General features: G+C 48.8%; 1 protein-coding gene across 1 annotated transcript in view; it reads right to left on the bottom strand.

Annotated features, from left to right (window-relative positions):
* The window catches only part of FGF18 (fibroblast growth factor 18), a 58,550-nt gene that overhangs the window by 20,513 nt on the left and 18,780 nt on the right, over positions 1–19,257 (bottom strand). The gene's annotated exons all lie outside the window — the stretch shown is intronic.

The raw sequence follows: 19,257 nt of genomic DNA, 5'->3' as shown, positions 1-19,257 counted from the left end.
CCTCGCACGTTTATTGAGGCCAGAGCTGGATCGCAGCGTTGCCAGGAGCCACGGACAGGTTTCTGCTGCACCTTCATAAACCACCTGCCACGACACAATTGTATGTGCGGAAGCGGCCGAGCTGCCACCCAGATGTGTAGAGTGCCATCAGCATCTCGAAAACCTAGACACGTCCCAATCCAGCATTTTATTCCGTCTCTGATCTAAACACGAATTCCAGTCATGCTCGAGGTTCGGATTCCAGGAATTTCCCTGGAGAGGCAGGAACACGCAGACTGGACATTTTGGTTCAGATCCATCTCCGATACGCAGGGGGAGAAAGGAGACATGGTCGAAACACAATGCAAGAATGTGTAAGTGTCAGCAAGTGCAAATCCACGGTCCTGCTCTGGAAATACTCACGCTTGTAAGACCCGAGCCTTACCGTAGAAACACGGCTTTTGCCAAACTCTGGAGAATGTTTGATCTGTGTTGCAAAAAGTCACATTCTTTTTGGCATTCATATTTCAAACTTTAAAACCCTCTAAGAGCAAATATGTTCACTGTAAGGATTTACCGTGGGGATAGAAATAGGAGTTTGTTTCATTTAAACACATTAATATTTTTCCCACATGTAAAGTCAGCTTTTGGCTTCTGCAGCAGTGCAAATATCACAAACCTTTAACTCACAAGGGCCCTAAACGGAGTTTTCCCTTTGCAGCTCAGTCACATATATGCAAGTTCAGGGTTTTCCAGTTACTAGCTGCTTACATTTATTTAGATATATTTGTTAAACCTTTACCACAGGGAAAATCTAAAGAATAACTTCTTACTGAAGGGAAGTGGGATAATGCCTGTATCATAGCAGAATGTTACTTGCAATCATGCATAAATACGGATAGTTATCCAAGTCTTTCAGAAACGCACTGTATTTTTCGGTATCTGCGATGGCGAGCAGCTTGCCAGCGACAGTCACGCCTGCCAACGTAGTATTGAACCACTGACCACTTAAGTGAGGAAGGGCCACACGAACTAGAAATATCCCATCGTAGTAAGGATATAAAGATGAGCAAAGCCAGCATGGGGGAGGATGGCACAGGGTCAACGATGGGCCTTCAAGGGGAAGATGAGCAACATGGTATATAACTTGGTGAATGCCCACCACGTCAAGAAGTTCAGGGAGGCTGCTCAGACGCAATGCGGCATTAATAGACAAGGGAATAGCCAAAGGTATGACTATCTTTAAAGAGGTGACTGTGAAACGTCTTCCCCTCAAATGAGCAAGGGCATTATAGAGGACTAATGGTCAACCTCAGACGGGGAGAGCAGCAGCCCGCACACGAGGGAAGGTCATGACCCAGCACAAGAGGTCCCAAAGATTGTCCCAAGGAGCACGGCCAACACCCAGAGCGCCAAGGAGTTGCCCACAGATCTACAGTGTCACTAATTGCTTTCTGGCAGTCCAGGTCCATGACTCCTGCTGTAGCTGGGAGAAATATGGCCAATCTCATAGTGCCTCACACGTTTATTGAGGCCAGAGCTGGTTCGCAGCAAACGGACCCAGGGCCACCCACTGAAGGGGTCAAGCGAGGGCTCCACAGCTTGCACACAGGCAAGAACACGACACAGCAAGTTCCTGTCTAAGCTGCAAGGCATTCCCCATCCGTTCCAGTCTCAGCGCTGCGACGAAAGCTGCTAAGAATAGCGCTGAATATCAGATACGGGGTTTGGCCAGCCAAAGTAGGAGCTAACGTTGATAAAGCACTCCAACGCGAGAGCCTCGATCTGCGGTCCTGCCGGACAGTCGGCAACCCGCACCTCTCCGACGCAGGTCCCCCGTGGCAGCCCGCGCTCAGAGGGACAAACGCGGGGCACACCAGCTTGCGTTCCCCACCCCCTCGCTCTGCAGCCAGTATGAGTAATATCCAAGCTGATTTTAATTTGAAAAATATCACCTTAAAAAGATGCCGGTTCCCTGCTGTGAAAATTAAAACCATCTGGATGGAGTGATTTCAAATAATTAATCTAGGTCTCCTTTGACACCGCTACTAATTAAAATATGATACCTTCCTCCCCCTTTTTAAATAAAGAATTTAAATAAAGTTTAAAGATCTAATAAAATAATGTCATAATTTAGAACCAAATGGAAGTCACCTTTCCTGCGGGCTGCAAAGGTTACACCGGCGCTGAGATCCCTCCCAGGCTAGTGCCACAGCACGGACCGAGCAGCAGCAGATGGGCAAGCCCCCAGTGCGACACCCACACCAGTAAATACACAGGCATACATACCCCAGCGCCCCACGGAGGGTCGCGAGCCCCAGAAATCATCCTGCACCCAATGCCTAGCAATGGGGAGCAGAGGGAAGGAGGTTTGGCAGATGCTGCCTGCTCCCCGCTGTGACCCTAGCTGCCGAAGTACAGGCTAAGGCCACCCATGGGTACCCACTTCCGAAAAACCTGAGTCTTAAGACGTTGAAAACACGTTCTTATTTCCAGGGATCCTTGACCACCTTTCCTACAGGACATCAGTGTGGCTTGAGGGTTGGGTTCATAAGCAAGTTGGCTTCCAGCCTATGACACCCCTTACAGCTGATTCTCCTTTTTACAACAGGCATCTAAATGGGGGAGGATTTGCCCCTCTCTCCCTAAATTCTCTCAGAAGCCCAGGCAGGAACCTTGGACAACAACACATCTAGTCAGCTAACGTCAGCTGGGATAAATCCTAGTCCTGAATGCTGCAAGAGAGTTTCTGGAGATGGAGGCTGGCCCAGCAGAAGGGGCTGCTGAGGTCTCCCACCAGACTCGCACGCGGCAGGAGAAGAGCTCAGTCACCACCAACAGGATTTAAGTTAATGTGAACTGGACTTGGCTTGCTGTCTTGTTTCTATGATGAAGATGCTATGGCCACAACGAAAGTGCCAGGGAAAATCCAAGGGAATTTCCACCGAGAGCTCAGGTAATAAGTCTCACCAAGCTAGAGCAGTGTCCCCACGGCAGTCTGCTGCTCAGGACACCTGCCTTCCAGCTCCATTAGTCCCTGGGCACACCGTAGAGAGATTACAATCTTTATTTTCAAAAGCCCTGCACTCTCGCCTTCAGATCAGGTATTATTGTTTAAATTCTTTGACAGCTAGATATTCTGATATATTTTCCAGGGGGAAAAAAAAAAAAAAAGAGCTAAAGCGAAAAGATGTCTTTAGAGGGTGAGATCTTCTGCTACATGCTTTTGCCTTATTGGCCCATTTAACCTAAACCTTCCTGAAAACTCCCACTGGAAGAGATTGGAATTCCTCACATGTCTAGGTGAAAAGGATTACATATATATATGTTGAAAAGCTATCTTCCAGCTAAGAAAACATGAAGTCAGGGAGATATGTGAAGGTGGCAGAAAATATGCCAAATTATCTTTCAAATATTTCCTGGGAGTGGGAGGACGGGAGCCAGAAAAGCACGGGGCAAGAAAGGAGGAAGAGGGCACCTGAGAAGTCTGAGGTTTACACGTACCTATCGCAACAGCCTACGCGCCAGCCGGTTTCAGATAAATGACGAGATAAAGGGGAAAACACAGCTGAAGGTGCAGAAGGACTGGATACTTCGAGTCTATCCACCATTGCTTTTTTTTTTTTTGCAGGTATAAATCCTGCAACAGGAGCCTCAGACAAAAAGAAACTACAGCCACTTACGCTGCCCACGGGCACCTTGAAGCGGGCCAGCTAAAACAGATTTCCTGGGGAAAAGGCTCTCGGAGGGGACTGAGATTTTGTTGCTTTTATTGCACTTTTTTTCTGATGCGATTACAAAGTCGGAGAAACCATTCTCGGCACTTGAAACCATTTCCAGTTAATGAAGAGGAAGGATGTACAGATACACCGAGGCTGGGAACACAGCGTCTGCGACGGAGAGCGGCTTTCCAGTGTAGTAATTCTGATGCTACAAACCAAGACAAAGTGCATTTCCATAGTCGACGGCATGTATCGCATCTGACGGGAGAGTAAAATTTACTCTCTGGTAAGACTGAATCTTCCAGCGAGAACCCCAGCATGGCCAAGGGTGCTTAAAATAGTTGAAACCTGTTCAAACACAGCCTACCCCCCTACCAAAACCACGTGAATCCCTTACATGACCACAACATAGGAGAGAATGACCCTGTCTCCGCTTCACGTTCATGACATAATGACGAGGGAATAATGCCAAAATTAGGTAAAGTCTGGAGGGTCTCATAAAGCCCGCAGGCTGTGAACAAGTGAGGGAATCTAGGCTGCATCCTCAAGTTTTGTTTGCACACTTGTATATTCCTCCAAACTATATAATTTTAAATAGTTATACCCCATACAGCCCAACTCCCTTCTTGGTTATTCAGATCCAAATCAGGAGTAACCACCGAAATCAATAAGGCTGGTGCTCAGGAGGGCAGCGCTCTGACCCACATACCACTGCAATTAGCTCACCCAGTCTGTCTTGAGCGAGCATGGGATACGTATGTCAAATTATTAAAAGGGATGGTCGTGGGGAGGAGGAGTAAAAGCAGCTCCAAGATTCCGGCTGCAGGTATTTTCTTTTTGAAGCCATCACTTTGCACAAGCAAGGGAACTACCCGACGTTAGAGGAGGGGGACTGCACAGGGAGCAGTGCACCCAGCCTTTTAAAAATGCCATCTCTTTAAATGGCGTTTTCTTTTAAACCTCATTAAACATCGTATCTTTTACTGGGTCAGCTGACGCAGTTGGGGAAAAAGGCATGATCTGGAGCGCGTAAGCCCCTCAGAGCATCAACGCATCGATACGCGGCAAGCACCAAGTCCCCTGCGGCACTTCTCCATGCCCGATTTTGGGGTGGGAAGGGGAGCAGGACCGAGGGCTCTGTGTGCACAAAGGAAAGACTGCAGAGACAACCTGCCACCCGCGTCACAGCCTTAGTAGCTCTCAGGACCCAGACAGGTTAAATATTTGCATGGGAGAGATCAGAAGAAAAATCTATAATGCAGCAAAGACCTCAAAGGCACCTACACTGCAGCAACCTGATCCCGCAAATACTTTCACACAAAGGAGTTCACACACATCGGAAGTCCCTCGAGTGCTGATAAAGACCCCTACGTGGCTTCAGGGTCTGCCACCGGCTGCAAGGTTGGACACGCCGGGAGCACGGCTTTGGACACGGAGGTGCGAGCTTCCCTCCCTCCCCAGCCCTCCGCAGGGCTGCCTCCTCGCCCTGCCTACCTGCGACTGCCCCAAGGGTTTGATGTGATGGAGAAAAGTGCAGGATCACAGCACTTTTAACGGAGAAACAAGGGCTAAAGTTCCCCTTCCTGGCACACTCTGGGACACCTTCCTCTGGGTTTCACCTCTGCACAGGTTGATAAGCACTTCAGTCTCTGGGAGATGCTTTCAGGCACTCTCATCTGCAAACAACCATCTAACACCGCGAAGGCGTCCTGTCCCATTTCCAGGACGCTGAGCTATCCCCTCGGCGCTCGCTGGGCACATCTACATGACACGAGGCCAAGACATGCGGAAATATCCATGCTGGTGCCAGCCACGCCAGCCTGAGTACCCAGCCCAGGACAGATGTGCAAGCGTGAGACACTGCCGCAGCTGTTAACCCCCACGGGGTGCACAGACCGAGACATTCTGGTAATAAAATACCACTCGTACGCTAGCGAAACCTCCACTATTTAAGTCTATCACACTATTACAGCAGTCTCACCTGTAGGGACGCCCACCCAAAAAATTCCACTACCAGTTCAGCAGTGGCTAACAAAACACACCCAGAGAATGATGCTGAGCATCTCAGGGACCATCTCGGGGACAGCCCGCCTCCCCACCCTGTAGGAGATGTGTTGCCTATGCCAGAATGGCAGTATCAAGGAAAAAAAGGAGATTTTTTGAAACGTCGTAGAAGTACTCTTCTCAGGACTGCCCAGGCTTCTGAAGGATCACAAAGCTTCCAGACACAGTCCCTATAAACTATAACTCTCCTACATCTTGGGAGAAGCTCAAATGAAAATTCACTCATTTGAGGTCTTTTATCAGTCCACACATCTGAGAACTGTTTACTAGTTTAGCTGACGTAAGACCAGAATAAATACCAAGGTAGGTCTTAGGGACTTTGCCCAACTTAAATAAAAATGTCATAAATCCCCGAATCTGTGATTCTGTGAAAAACAAAAAAAATATCTGAGGATGACGTGAGAATTATAAATGCCATATTACTGGCCCAAGCCTGCACTACCCAGAGTCTGGTCATCACTTACCCATGTGAAAAACGAATGTAAAATACTGTCATTCTGACACGGAGCCATTTGCACCCATTCGTAGATCTAAAACCAGGATTAAGCAGTGGGGAATCAGACTTGGCCTCTTGCAGATGTTTTATACATAATTCACCATAAGAGACACTAAAAATATTTTGGCAGTTGCTTCAATGATGGTGAATAAGCTTATTTAGCCAAGATTCAGTAAAACTGGAGGCGATAGGTTGCGCGCTTTAAAAACGCCTGGGCGGGGAGCGGCCGTGAACAAATTCTGCACTGAACTTTGCCACCTGCATGCTCGCAATGACTAAGAAGTAGGCCTGGAAAGAGAAACGTTAAAAATGTTAGCACAGAAATTCCTCTATCTCACCAGGGTGTCTTGCTGCCTCCAAACACAGCTCAAGTGGACAGTATTTCTACAGAGGCAGGAAAACGGCTTGACAAGCTGCCAGGCTCCGAGTCTGGAATTAGTGAAGGATGAGCCTCAAAAAAGTTCAGAAGCTCTGTTATGCTTGAAAAAGCACCTAAAATGAAAAATAAAGGGCCAAACCCCGATGTCTTTGATCATTCTCATTTGAATAAACTCCTACTGACATAGTCAAGCCCAACAGACAAGGACCTCAGAACCTGGCCCTGAGCACCTAGCTGAAACACATCCAAAGCACTGGAGTCTCTTGGGTCTGGAAACAGCGTGAACCTTTCCCGTCCCGCAGAGGGTTAGAATTACCGCAAGAACAAACCCTGCCGAAGTTATGTTGACTCTCTTGTTCCCAGTCTCAGCTGAACCCAAAAAAAATACTGATGTACACAAAAATAACAATAAGCAGAGAACGACAGCTATGGGAACCCCATGTACTCTTGCTTCTCCAAAGCTGCTTCATCTGTGGCCAGAAGCGTAGGACAGACCACACTCACTCCGAAGCGCTCACCCATCTCTCTTGGGCAACCTGGTGGTCGGCTGCTCATCCTCAGCAATGAAGTAGGTGTGATGTTTGCACCACCATATCCTCTTACCGAGGAGTCCCAAACACATAAATCTCTCCCGTATGCCAACACCACGATGGTTTCACGTACTCCAAAAGTTAGTCCATCCACTGTCATGTTTGTGAGCGCTCCAAAATGAGGCTACTCAGGAGAAATGCGTAAAGCATTTGCAGCGTTAGTTGAATTCAGACCATCAGCCGTGCCTGATACACAAAGATGTTAAGTTCTACCGAGCAAGTTTCTTATTCTATGCCAGTAAAAGTCGAAATTATGACAATTCATTTTATGGATAGGAATATAAGCGTGCTCGCACATTTTCTCAAAGGGGCTCATTGTAACTTTCCCTTCTTCCAGCAACTAAAAAATATGCTGAAAATAAAGTTGCAGGATGCTCCGGTATTTTCAAGGGGATTCTTGTGGCTCTGGAACCCAGAGGAGCAGAGGCAGCAGCGCAACCTTACCAGAAAAAATGTTCTGGCACATGGGGAAAATTCCTCTGTGTTTTAAGATCTTAAACAGGGTTTGCTCTTACAAATGGACGCGAGCACAATTTCAAAGATACCTGACATTTTAATGCTTGTGCTGCTGAAGCTCACTTTTGCCAAATAAAAGATAACGTATTATTAAATGAAGTCTAGAAAATTGTCACTTTTATCTAAGAATATGAGAGCGTCACTATTTTGGGGTAAGGGTAGAAAGAGGTGGACAAGAACTGATCTACAGCACCTGGGGACACACATCCTCTGGAACTAACTGCAGCCAAAGCGAGTCCCCCGGGTGAAGCACCTTGGAGGAGGGTCCTCTGCATCAGTCCCTTTGAAAAGGTCTCTCCCTACAGACATAGCACAATTCTTTCAAGTATTTGCAGCGCAGCAGCAACAGAAATAACGACAAAAAATCAGATATCACATTAACTCTGCCTTTAGCACCTTTGGTTTCATATATTTATTTTCGGAAACACATTCATCACGGGGCTTTTCTTAAACTATTACCCCCAGTCCACAGCATAGGTAAGACTATTTACTTGCCTTTTACTGCGTTTTAATTGCATGAGAAGTTTTAAAAGTCTTTTTTTTCTCCTAGAGTCATTTGGGACAAAAGGCATCTGGCACTGGGTATTTAAATAAGACCTGTCAGAACTGTAAAATTAGTTTTACGTTTTAATAAAGGTACTTTAAAAATCTCAAATATAATTCTGCACTCAAACTGTTAAGTGTTTGGATTAAGAAAAGGAGATCCCATGTTAAATCTTAATATAAAAAGTAAATCAAGTACAGAACTAAGCCAGTCCTCATTTGCGGCGGTATAAACAAGAGCAGCGAAGAAAAGAGGCAGTATCTCCAATAGCTTATTTGGGGGTATCCTGGGCTTAAAGAATCAGCATTGACAGTGTAAAATCCGTATTATTTTATTTGTTACTTACCCCAGTTTCAATTTATCTAGAGACCCAGGTCACCGAGAAAGCTCAGACTCAGCCCCACGTTTCCATCCACAATTTTCTCAGCCCTTTTCTCTCCTCCGTGCATTAGAGCATCCCTCCCTCCTCTCCCCACCCGGGAGGGGGTGGCCCCGTGGACCTGCACAGGGGACGGTCCCTCGAGGCAGCGGGTGCCACGCCGGCAGGTGACACCGCTGCTGTAGGCATCCAGCCTGTACCCATCCTAGCACGGATAGACAGAGCTCGTCTAGCTTGGAGGGCTCTTCGGCCAGCTCTCTGATCGGCACGTAAGTCACTTCGAAAATCTTCAGACATACAAAGGACAAAACCCAGAGGACAAACCCTCCTGCCAGCACGCGCTGCCCCGTGCCAGCGAGCACGTCCCTCCTCCCCGCCGGGACACCTCACTGCTCTCCTCTTTTACCTCCCTTCTACGATCTTTGGGGCAGACAGAAGGAAATTCCCCACCGCTATTTATACATAGCAGACTTGAAATATTTGAAGCCAGCCCTGACAGCCACATCCCCGTGCCAAGCCCAAGGAGCAGGGCTGCCCCTCACCTTTGCCACGGGAGGACGAAGCCGCCTTAGAAAGCTGCCAAGGTGGCCAAGTCACCCCGCGCTTGCTGCCACCGCCCCAGCTCAGCCAACCACCAGTGCTGCTGCCGGAGGAGCTGCCAACACCCCTCAGCGCCAGAGCTACCGGCACGGAGCCCGAGGACACGCCACACAACCCGTGGGGCAAGACAACAACTTATTTGCAAGGGCTTTATAGCCCAGCGCAGAGCCGCAGCCACCCTGGGACTGACCCATGGCAGAAGAGAATCATTTCTCCACCTGAAGCTCCCAACAGAGCGAAGGAACCAGCTAACATGAACCGAGGAGCTTCTCCGCAAGCTCCTGGTGGGGAAAGCAGATGGCTTTCCCTAAATCCAGGTGCCCAGCAGGCCTGGCCCGCCACCGAGGTTGCGAAGTGAGCGGAGACCCTTCACGGATCAGGGGAGAGGGAAGGGAAGAGCCGCAGGTGCAAGCAGGCTCAGGCCAGCCCCCGGCCGCCCTCCTCCCCGCCACCAGCTGCCCCCACCCCGTGTTTCCCGGCAGGTCCACCTCCGGTGTGAAGAGTTAAAGCTCATCCCCCAACAGGCACGGATGAAAAGGAGACAAAAAAGCAGGATGCTGGTGAATGACAGCAGTGGGTGGCCGTCGGCCCCTGGCTGGCGCGCTCTGCACACAACAGGCACAGCCGAGTGCGTCTGGCACCAGACAAAGATTTCGCCGGAGGTGTGCGAGGCGGGAGCGCCGAGAGCCATTCTCACGGCGAAGCAACCAGCCATGTCGGCTAACAAAACCGCTCGCCTGGAAGCATCCCTCTCCTTGCTCCCATCTCCTCACTGGGGTATGGGTCTTTTTTTCCACCACCCCCCCCCCCGTGTTGTCCTTCCTGCTGGGGCATTTGCAGCTCTGAAAAAAAAAAAAGGCAGGTCAAACATCCTCAAATGGTGTATTTAGCGCTTCCCCTCGGGTTTCCGCAGCTTCCCTGCCATTTTTCTACTGGACTTGGGAGCGCAGCAGTATTTACGGGCAGCGAGCTGACCCCTCGGCGGCGGAGGGCGAGAGTGCCTGACGTTAAGTGCTGCTAATGCGTTTTGCATTTGTGCTCGGGGGCAGGAAATCTCAACTTCCAGTGCCAAGGGGTTAATTATAATTTATATAGCAAGATCTCAGCCAGTGGGTTTTTTTTTTCCTCCAGCTAATTAAGAGGTACAATTACCTTTGAGAATCGGGGATATTTTGGTACCCAGCTCTTAGAAACAGATTACAGGCACTTAAAACACAAGGACGTCTTTGCCTTTCTACGCGTGCTTAGTTTTTGATTTAGATCGTTAACAAGAAACTGTCATATTCCTGATCCACCATCAAAATGTACTGCAGACCACCTACAGAAGCCATTGCAATTGGGTAACATAGAGCATTGCCACTTTCCCAGTGACTACCTACGTTTCCAACGACACGTTTTACCGATACATCACCTGCCGCTCAGGGCGCCGGCAAAACTTTCTGCTTATTAATTAACAAAACTTCATGATAACCTTGAGACAGGTAGTACCTAAACAGACCAGTCTGCGCTCAGGCTGCAAGCCCAGGACTACTTACTCCCAAGACAAGTAGCAGGTTGATGAGTATTATTGCTGTATTAATAATAATTATCACTAAATTGTCCCAGACAGCATGGCAGCCCCTCTGCATTGCCCTCTTCTGCCCAATGGCCCAGTGCAAACGGGAGGGCCACTCGCCACGCAGGCCTCGGGAACCGGAGCCGAGGGATAATTAGCAGCACAGGTACCCAGGGGAGACACAAGCGCCCAGCGTGGCTGTGCAGCCAGGGAGGCCGGCGGGCAGCACCCGCCGGAGCCACCTCCAACAGCTCCAGCCACGGGGCGAACAGCGCTGGGCTCTGTCGGGCAGCAGGATTGCTGCGAGCGAGTCCATCACCTCCCGCAATCTCTGTCCGTCCCCTCCTTGCCTTCATGTTTGCGTAGAGGTTTAACAGTTACAGGTCTCTCTTTCTCACCGCTCGCTCTCGGAGGTGTTTGCTGAGCCATTTGCAACGGGTTAATGTAATTCAATATTCAGATGTAGGGAGAGGGGGGTTTGGGCTAAAGGCAGCAAGAAAAGGTTCTGGGGAACCCTTAAAGTCCTGCTCCGGGGAGTCACTAGAGTTACACACGCAACGCAGGCTGCAACCTCAGCTTGACTTGGCACAGGCTGCGCAAATACATCTTCCAGCATTCAATATTTTTTAGGGAAGCAGCAGGCTTTTACTCACTGGGAAATTAAGTGCTTAAGAACGAAACTGATGCTGTGGAACTGTCAGCAGACCCCGTGTGCCGCAGGCTCTCATGCATCCGTACCAACAGCCTCCACCCTGACCCAAAACACAGCTAGAGGCAGACGCGAGGCTGGCAGCGGCAATGAAGACCGACCCTTTCTCTAAAGAGGGGATCAGCATTAGGACCGAGAGGAACGTCCGTCCGTGTGGGTTCGAAACGAACCTCATGTTGCCAAAGCCAACAGGGGAGCTCAGCAACTGGTATCCAACATCAGCAACCCTCTGCCTACAGCTTGATTACGTCGTGGCGGGTTTATCGGGCTGCCCTTTGATGTACCGACAGCAGCAAACTTGCTGTGTTGAATTTGCCCCAAAGCGGGCGGAAGCATTACCGTTAAATTAGGAGGAGATAACGCAGTCAACGCCTCGGCACGGAGAGATGCCGACCGGTACCGTTCATCTCAAAGGAGCGCCGAGAAGTTCATTTAGAAACCTGACAATCAACACAGCCTACAGGTATTTCCATCCCTTGAAGCCACTCTTTGATGGGCGATTGCCAGAGAAAGGGCACATCAGTTACCGTAAGCCATTTTACAAGAAGGTCTACAAAACCATGTAAACCTGTACCGAGCAGAGTGTTCCCAGTACTACAGGAGTCACCAAACAGAATATTCTGTTTCACTGAGGGAGACTAAGAGCAAACCAGGAAGGCTTTCCTATGTAAAGGTTGAGAATAATCAGGGTAGAAGAGGGGATGGTATTTTTTTAGAGGGTTTATTACCGTGTACAGGAAGGCGTCTCCCTCCTCGCGCCAGGTACGGCAACAGGCGCTGGCGCACCTGGGAAAGGACCTGGCTCAGCACTGGAAAAAGCAAGACAGGGATTACAAAACTGTTGCTTGTAGTCCCGGCTTAAGCCACTGACCTGCACAACGTTCAGTGAAAAGGACTTGTAAATGCTCAATCAGCAACACGACCGAGTTATATAGGAAAGAAAAAGAAAAGAAGGGCAGATCCAGAGGGAAATGCATATGTACCAGCATTACTTTTCCCTACAGCTTGCTATTTATTGAAGAAGCAGCAAAAGCTCCAGTGCACTTCAGAATACAAACGCTGACACGGAAATTCAGAGCCCTGAACCGCTTCCAACAGGGAAAATATACTGACCGCAGTCTGTTTGGAGGTCAAACAAAATCAATAGCCTTTCTCTCCAGTCTGTCTCTAAACTAAGCTTCTTTCAAAGACATCCAGAGAAAATGGATCATCTTTTGTTGGTGTGTGTGGTTTTGGGTTGGGCTTTTTTTGTTTTGCTTTTTTTAAGCAGTCAAACATTCATACAAGTGTAAGAAACTCCTGCCTCCCTCAACATACTGAAAGGATTGTACAGAGGTCAAAACTGCCCATCAGTTTTACTCCACAATAGATGAGTTATCCGCTTCTTGGGGAGGAAACCAAGCTGGAAGCCGCTTAACACTCGGTAAGAGAGGAAAAAATAAATCAATGTATTTGCTTGATCGGGGTACGTTTAAAGCTGGTTGTCAATTAGTTCACCACAGTTTGCTGTTACAGAGCGCAACAATTTAGCCCCAGGAGCTGAAGTTTGCTGTGTTTCCTCAGATTCCTCCTGCTGAGAGACAGATATTGGCTGCAGCCAGGTCGGGCACTGAGGAGGAGGCTGGAAGTCACAGCCGCAGAGCAAGAGCCGGTGAAAGGGAGCCCGACGTCGGATATAGCAGGACTGGGGACTCCTTCCTTCCATCCTAAGTACACAGTAAACTGGATTTGTGTCCAGAAAGGAGTAGAGATGATAACTGGTTATTGCACCTGTACAAATCGTGCCTCTCCGCTCCGCAGCACACACCTTTTAAGATGATAAACTACAGTTTATATACCCTTGTGCAGATGGTATCATCTTTACAGATCTACGTGGGTCACCCCAAGCTGAGGGAAAGGGCCGAAGGATAAAAGTGGTAGAATGGAAAACTTCACCTACATCCAATTTTTTTAAATAATAAAAATTCTTAAAGATCTCAATACAAAAATCACAAGGAGAAAAGAGAGGGACAAACCATGAAAAGACACTTCCTAAGGGTCCCAATGAACGCATCCAAATGAGAACTACTGCCTTCAAAGCAACAGATCACTGATGACTTTGTCTGCCAGTTCTGTTCTGACAATCGGTGTTGAAAGCCGCTCATCAAATCACAAAATAATTTAGGCCAGGAAGGCTCTCCAGAGGTCATCCAGCCCAACCCTCTGCTCAGAGCAGGACCGTCAGGGCTACAGACCGCTGCTCCTTAGCTGTGTTCCAGCTCCCCTGCCACAGGTTGCTCTTCCCGAGAAAGCTGACATCCTTGTCTCCATTGAAGGGTGTGCGGTCACCGCGTCAGAGGTGTGGCTGCAGAGGGACAGACACGTCCGCAGCTGACTTGGGTCCCAGCACCAGTGAAACCGAGAACAGACCTCAGCAGGAGTGAGCTGCCCACAGCCATGGCCACGAGCCTCTGCCGTCCCTGCAGCCACAGTCCACGGAGCCACACCGATTCACGTTTACCTAACGGGCATCCCCCACCGCTGAGGTTTGCTGCTCTCGGTACCTATACTAGCTGTATTAAAGCTACTATATGTCTCTAACTCCCCTTCCGAGTGCAGCACGCACACAGCACGCCAGCACCGGCAGCGACGCGCATCCTGACTCATCCGCCGCCCTGCACTCACATATGCCGCGGGAAGAAGGGTTTGTTCCACCAGCCGCCGTAAAGGGCGCCTCATTTCTGAGCGAACATATTTAGCATCTTCTAATTAGGATCTCAGCTGCTTCTCCTGCCTACACAGGTCTAATAGTTCCAGCGCTAGAAAATCCTGGCGAAGCTCAGAGGTTACAGCGATGGTGACCATCAAATGCTCACCCAAACTCATTACGGTTGCAAGAACAACCAAGGCGAGTAGCTAGAAACAAAAGCACAGTTTCTTTGCAATGCTTTTTATCTCCCCTCCTCCAGTCCTCCCAGGTGGAACAATTTACCCAGTGACTAGACAGCTCTTACATTTGCTTGTTAGCACCCCCAAATTAGTAGGTGTAAAGTCAATATCCTTTTGCCTATTTACTTCTAATGAGTCACCAGGCAGAAACTTAACTTGAAAAAAAAAAAACACCACCATTACAAACGCAGATGCAGAAGCAAATGAAATAAAGGCAAGAATCACCGCTGAGCAAACGCTGCACAAAGGCGAGGGGCTGGGCGCACCATGCAGCACCCTACCATTGTCACCGGCTAAAACCTAACAGCTTTGATTTGCCTCCCACCGGCTCAAATGGTTTGAAATGCAAGGTCTTAACAAAGGTGCAAGACACAGGAGGAATGGGAGGCACTGCTGGGCACTTAATCTCCTTTCAGTCTCACACAGGAGCTCCAGGAATGGCTCTGCTGAAGCCGGTGAAGTTTCATGAGTGTAGGAAAGAGGATAATCAGGCCTCAGATGTAACAGAGATCCAGCCCTGTGATCCCTCCGTGCAACCAGCAGAAATGTTATTTGGGATTTATACTGAAGTTGCCTTTAGGCAAGCTCCTTCGTTGCCAGAACCGGGGACAACATCACTGATCCCAAGAGGACAAGACCAGCTTTCAGCAGCTGCGGAGTTCACCCTCTGCCTCAACACAATGTGGGATTTGAGGCTAGGAACCCAAAGCACCCCTCAGTCTGCTCCAGCACTCACCCCTGCAAAAAAACCTGCCAGAGCAGTAACAGGGGCTTTGTGGCAAGGATACCCCTCATGCCCATACCACACGGGGGGGCATGGACACACTGTGAGCCTCGTGGCTGTCCCTGGCCAAGCGTTGAGGCCATTTGGACATTTTTTTTTTAGATGTATCTGGTGTTTACATACCCTCCTACTCTTAGCCCTTCCCTGCTGCTTCTCCACGCTGAGGTCTTCACCAGCCATGGGTGATGTCCCCTGCTGCTAGACCTCCCCTCTCACATCCGACCACCCATGTCCTCTCCTTCTTGTTCCCAAGTGCTTTTGGAAGGACATCAGGTATAAACCAAACCATACCAGCCGTGCCAACTTGAAGCCAGGATTCCAAGCGTATGTCGCCTACCATATGCTCAAACCCCAACGGCTTGCGTCACCATCGTGCCACTCGGGTGCAACATCCACTCCTCCTCCATCCCACCAGCCCAGCTCTTGGATGAGGAACAGAAGCAGCCGAGCAGCGTCAGAGGACAAGGACTCCCTCTCCACAATAATACCTGGGGCTGGATCCTTCCAGCCAGCACAGGTGCCATCCAGTTGTGGTCACTGGGTAACTACTTCTTGGAGAAGACCCAAAACTCATTACAGCTAGAAGGCAGCAGGGTCACAGCAGATGGCAGGATTTTTTTCTTATTGCTTTGGGAAGAAAGGCGTCCTTTTTGGCAGCTGCAAATACAGAGGAGGAGGCGGCCTTCTAGGCACTCATTTCAGCTCTTGGAGATGAGGGCAAAATAAATCTGAGCCCTACCCAGTGATTCTTCAAGCTCAACCGCTCCAGGTAGCATCAGCAAAGGACAGGCACATCCCCAAAGTGACTACAGCGGAAGTCAGGGACACAAAGCTCCAGAGACATTCAGAAGGTCTCAGCTCCTACATCACCGTAAAAGCACAAATTGCCTGTTACAGGCATTCAGAAAATACTTAAAACTCATCAGGGACTAAAGTGTGCGCTACTTAGTGCTGGCACAGCTCATTAAAGGGGATGCCCCCAGAGTGCAGTCACACGACCACCTCCCTCCAACCCCAATACCCCCTTCTCTTCCTTACAGTAAGAAAAAAATGGGACTTCTTTTTTTTTACTGGGCCTTCTCACTCCCTTTACTTCCAGCTCATCTTCCCCTTCTTGCGAGCGCTGAGACCGCAGACGCTCTACACGTGTTCTCCTCTGCATCCGACTGGCAGGCAGTCTGGAAAATGCCAGTATTGGAACGGCCTGAATTCAGCGGTTTCTGAATGCTGATCGGACACTATTTCGTTCAAGCCACAGATAGTCATTTTTGGGGGGTATTTTCAGCTCCCTTTTTGGATTCTTCCAGATTTCCAAGTGTCACACATCAGCAATTTCTCCTCTTCAGAACTTCATTGTTTTTCACCTTTCCGCCAAGCCTGAGGCTCGGCATAGTTTTGTAGGGGACCGGGCTCTTCCCTCCTCTTCCAGACGGCCATGCAATGCTGCTGGCGTTGTTAATGTTTGCCGTGCTCCACCTCGCAGCTGCGGAAATTCCTGACTATCTGGTTTTTAAAAGAGCTGAGGTGAAATCTGAGCGATTACAGCGCCTTATTTTTTTATGAAGTCTAACACCTTTCTTGAGGAAACCCCAACCTGAAAACAGGAATGGTCTCACAGCATCTAAAACCACCAAATAATGACTTCTAACTGGGCTACCGATGCGGTCTCCAATACCACCGTCTCTTTAGCATCCCTCCATTTGCGATGCTTTCATCCTGACGGCACGCCTATGAGGTGAGGGAACGGTGCAACCCTTGGTTTGGAGACGAGGAAGGGACACGTGAGGAGACTGAGAGGATAAACTCCGTGCCATTTCATTACACGTGAGGAGCAAAGGTCCTTCTCTCTCCACTGTCCAGAGGGTCCAGCCTCAGTGTCCCACCACCTAACCTGGGCAAAGTGGAGTGCAGGAGATGCTCCAGCTGAGCGACTCGGCTAACACCACCACCACCATTAAGTCTCCAGTAAGGCAAGCTACTGACTTTAGGTCTCGCAAACTGCAACCTAGCGAGATCCCACGTTATCTTCAAGCAGAAGCGTGCTCTTTACACACCAAGTCTTGAACTTCCCACCCCATCTTTAATTAGGCATGTTCTTAATAGGGTTATTGACATTCGTCATTTCCTCCAAACGTTTCTTACGAAGCACAAATCTCAGTGGCCGCTTGACAACGCGCACGGCAACGTACAGCAAAGCCAAAATTTACAAGACAATTTGTTGATGACGTTTTCCTTCCCTCCTCTCCAAAGTAAAAGCAATTAAAAAACCCTTTCAGAAACGTAGACTAGCCCTTTCGCAGGGTACTTTTAATTGCATCCCAAGAACCGACTTGAACTCATGACTAGCCGAATGCTTAGCTATGGGAAAAGCTCAGATACCGCAGTACAAGGCTTGATAACAGACAGTAACAGAAAACAACTGCAATAAACTCAAAGGAGCTCTCTCAGCATTCGTGCACAGAATCACTCATGGCCTAGAAATATATTTAAAATCATGCAAACTTCTTCTAGAACTTCATCATAGAATGGTTTGGGTTGGAAGGGACTTTAAAGATCATCATCTCCCAGTATCCACCCGGCACTCCCCAGGTACAAATTTCCGATAAAAGCAATCTTTGTACTAATACACACCGTGCGTTTTCAAAGTCACGGAGCAGAAAGGCAAGCCCCAACTCTGTTTCTGCGTTATTTCATCACAGCCAGGGAAGAACATTTAGCAAAGCAGCTGCTTTGAGCTTCATGGGAAAAAAACGTAATCACAGCAAGGCAGGAACAGATAATATCATATTGACCTGTCTTTGGGGTCTGGCATTCACATTTTCATAAAGTGTCTCGGAAGATAAATCACTATACTAATAATATTTGTATTGATTATCTGAACTGAAGCAGCAATCGACTCCATTGTCTCACTTCCTCTTAAATTGCTCACAGATGGGATCCTATTTCCTATTCTGCATTTCTAATGGGAACACTTAAATCACAGCACAGAATTATATACACACACAAACTGTTAACAAAAACCTTTTCATGACTTGCATGAAAATAAAGATTTTTCACTTTGTAGCTCACTTTCCACTCCACACAGAAATTAAAAATGACAAATTACCAGCAGACCTCTAAATTACTACTTCTCATTATTTCTGGGTCCCTAATATTTACTGACAGACAAGCCTATGTTATCCGGACCCCGATCAGGGATTACAGAGACTTGAAGTTTGGACACAGAGCTCAAAGGTGATTTTTTAAAATTATTTCCCCCACCCCCCACCCCCCATGGAAGTCAAGGGTCTTTAAGCTATCTCAGGGTCCAGAAGTAGGGAACTCAAAATTCACTGTAGCATCAGAGGAAAAATCAACAGCAGCTTCTGCTGTTACTACAGGTACAAAACAGGGACCGCTGCAGAAAGAGCTGACCGGCGTGACTGGTGTGAAGCTGGCCACAGCGGGAGTTTGGGGTAGCAGCTATCAAAACCAAAAGTAAAGGCAACGGGCAACAAATACACTGTTTGAAACAGGTTTGTCATGAATTGAAAAGCAAAAGGCTTGGATTTTTCTTCCCAGACTTCTCCCACCTAAGCAGAGCTTTCCCCTACCCTGGCACAGAATACGGCAGAAGTACAAATAAAAATGTCTTAAACGTCCAGGTGGTTCGTACATGATGCTTACAAGCGCATTTCAAATGGCTGCCCAACCTTCCGGAGTCACCTGGAAGGTGAGGGGCAGCCCAGGCTCCTGGGAGCCCCAGCCCCAGCCGCTGCAGCGCTTCGTTCATCCATCCCCGCGCCTGCTTCCGAAGGAAAACTCCGCCACTGCCCCGCTGCAGATGACGTTTTAGGGAAAAAATAAAGCCATCAGGGGACGTTGGGCAAGAAGGGAAAAAAACACCAGAGTCACAACAGGGCAGCTGGACGGCGAAGGCTTCTCCGTCTCAGGCCAGTCCCCAGGACCCATATGACTGTACAGCTGCCATGGTGAATGATCATCCCTTACGCTGAGGTCAGCTCTGCCCCCG

This window comes from Gavia stellata, chromosome 16, assembly GCF_030936135.1.
Source record: "Gavia stellata isolate bGavSte3 chromosome 16, bGavSte3.hap2, whole genome shotgun sequence".
Taxonomy (NCBI): domain Eukaryota; kingdom Metazoa; phylum Chordata; class Aves; order Gaviiformes; family Gaviidae; genus Gavia; species Gavia stellata.
The sequence above is the reverse complement of the archived record's forward strand: the minus strand, read 5'-3'. Positions and strand labels throughout refer to the sequence as shown.